General features: G+C 41.7%; 1 long non-coding RNA gene across 1 annotated transcript; it reads right to left on the bottom strand.

Moving 5' to 3' along the window:
* Nucleotides 1-1,936: 1,936 nt before the first annotated feature.
* Nucleotides 1,937-2,380, bottom strand: LOC123578389. The gene is made up of 2 exons (XR_006702355.1): nucleotides 2,249-2,380; nucleotides 1,937-2,144 (listed from the first exon to the last, which is right to left on the bottom strand). It is a non-coding gene; the product is annotated as an uncharacterized LOC123578389 (long non-coding RNA).
* Between the last annotated feature and the right edge of the window lie 309 nt (nucleotides 2,381-2,689).

Below are 2,689 nucleotides of genomic sequence, written 5' to 3'. Positions count from 1 at the left end.
ATTCAAATGACCATTAACTAATGAATGGATAACAAAATATGGTATATCTACACAACAGATTCAGCCATAAAAAGGAATAAAGCATGAATGAACCTTGAAAACATTATTCTAAGTTAGAGAAGGCAGACACAAAAGGCTATATATTAAATTAATCCATTTATATGAATGCCAGAATAGGCAAATCTAGAGACAGAAAGTAGGTTAGTGGTTGCTAGAGAGGAGGGAGTGGAGATGATTACTACTCATGGGGGTTTCTTTGGGAGGTGATTAAATGTTCTGAAATTTGTGCTGGTGATGGCAGTAAAAACCACTAAACCTACACTTCAGTAGAGTGAATTTGTAGTGAATTTGCAAATTATAGCTCAATAAATATGTTATTTAAAAAATATTTACTTTAAAAAGGAGAGAGAGAAGGGAAAGGAGGAAATAAGGAGGAGGAATGAGGAAGGAAGGAAGGAAGGGAGGGAGGGAAAAAAGGGATACAGAAGCAACGTTCCTGCTTGAATTTCAGATGGAAATGTTGACTCCAGCATATTCCAATCATTCTTGCAAAGTTGGAGCCTAATATTTCTGCCCACACCCTACAATGTAGGTTTTGTATGTGAAAGGATGGTCTAAAGATACCTACTGGGTCTCCGCAGGTTTGAGAAGTTCTCCTCCACCTGTCTGCCCTCTCCGGGCAGGACTTCTCTGCTTCTGGAGGAGAAATGCAGGGCAGTGCAGCCAACCTTCCAGCCCCTCTCTGCACACTGCTCCCATCAGCCTCTTCTGGAAGACTTTGCACATCTCCTGTCCTTCCTTTTACTTATCCAAATTGTCTCCTCCAGGAAGCCTTATTGTGCTTACCTGGCACTCACTTTAAAATCTAGTGTTTTCCAAAGTACAACCCTTGAAGTATTCCTCAAAAAAGGGATCCTGTGTAGGATTGTCAGATAAAATATAGGATTCCCAATGAAATCTGATTCCAGATAAACAATAATTAACTTTTTAGTGTAGTATGTGTATTTTCTACAGGACTTCTCAGAGGCATTAGTGGACATTGCAAATTCCTGAGAGGGGGTATGGTCTGCAACAATTCCTTAATGTATAGGACCACAGGCCTAAGGTTGCCAGCTCAAGCAAATAAATGTACAAATTTGAATTTCAGATAAATTACTTTTTGGTATAAATATGCCCCAAATAGTGCATGAGGCATGCTTACACTAAAATTTTTGTTATTTATCTGAAATTCAAGTTTCACTGGCTGTCTTGAATTTTATCTGGCAACCCTACTTAGAGGGCTTATTGATTATACAGACCCCTGGTGTTTTGATAGGTCTGGGTTAGAGGCTGGGAAACTACATTTATAAGAAAGGCTCCAGGTGGGTGAGCTTGATAAGTCTAAGAGAAATGAAATGGAAGAGGAGAGTGTATGTGTGTGTGTGTGTGTGTGTGTGTGTGTGCATGTGCATGTGCACATGCATGTGTGTGTGCATATATATGAAGTGGGGGGTGGTGTTTGGGGTGGGGGATGGCCCAGAAATCCAAAGCTCTGATCTATATCTTCTAACTATTTCAAAATTATCAAAACCTCAGGCTCTTTTTCCCAATAATTTATTCCATGCAGACTGGGCACAATGCATCTTTTAGGAGGTTGTTTGACAGTGCTTAACCGCTACCCACACTGTACATGCTCATAACAAAAAGGCAAGTCCCCATATACCATTCTGTAGCTTAGAAATGCATAAGTTATACAACATCTGGAATCTACCCAAGGAAAAAAAAATGCCAGCCTACAAATCTAGCCTGCTGGAGGCAGAAACCATGTGCTCGGAATCATTAAAATCACATTTCACTTTGCCACAATGCGGCTCCATCCCCCTGCCAACGGCCAGATAAGCTGGCTGGGAGAGATTCACTTTCCTGGTGCTGCAAGAAGGGGCCGCACACCTTTTGGTTAGTACCCGTCTAGGTTTAATACCTAATTACTATCCTCAGATTGCCTCTCAACACTCATTACCAGAACTCAGAGTTTCCAGCCAAGGTGATGGGACTTAAGATTAGGACAAAAGAGTAGTCACTTTTGTTTTCAAGTGCTGGTCTCCCTGGAACATTATCATTCAGCAGGATTGGAAGGAAGCATTTTGACTTTCTGCTGAAGGCTCCTGTAAGAATCAGACAAGGCAGTAGGCATTTATAAATATATTAAACTCCCTATTTGAACAAGAGGGCCTCCGTATGTCTGGTCTTATGCCTATGATGAATTTACTTGTTCATCTCCAGCACCTAGGCCCAAAAATCATGCTGACAAATATACTCTAAACTGCAGTAATCTCCGAAGGGACAAGCTCATCAGGGTGCCAGGCTGCCTGTTCAGCACCCTAGGGCTGTCTGGGGTTCCTGGGATAGACTGTCACATAGACATCCATGAACCAGTAAAAAATTTTTCTTAGTCATGACAATGGCCATTGTGAGTAAACCAGGTGGGACTGTTTCCTTGTCTTGTCTACTGAGTTGCCTGCATCCTGGGCAAGCAGGAAGGAAAAGATAGAGGAAAGAGCAGAGTACAAGTGAAAGGAAGGGGAAGGGAAAAGAGAGGAGGGGTTGTAAGAAAGAAGGAGAGAAAGATCACAGGGTGAGGAAGAGAGTAGTGAAGAAGGAGGGCATCGGTCTAGAGATAACAGATAAGTGAAATTTAGAGTCATTATCA

Source organism: Leopardus geoffroyi, chromosome E2, assembly GCF_018350155.1.
Source record: "Leopardus geoffroyi isolate Oge1 chromosome E2, O.geoffroyi_Oge1_pat1.0, whole genome shotgun sequence".
NCBI classification, from domain to species: Eukaryota; Metazoa; Chordata; class Mammalia; order Carnivora; family Felidae; genus Leopardus; species Leopardus geoffroyi.
The sequence above is the reverse complement of the archived record's forward strand: the minus strand, read 5'-3'. Positions and strand labels throughout refer to the sequence as shown.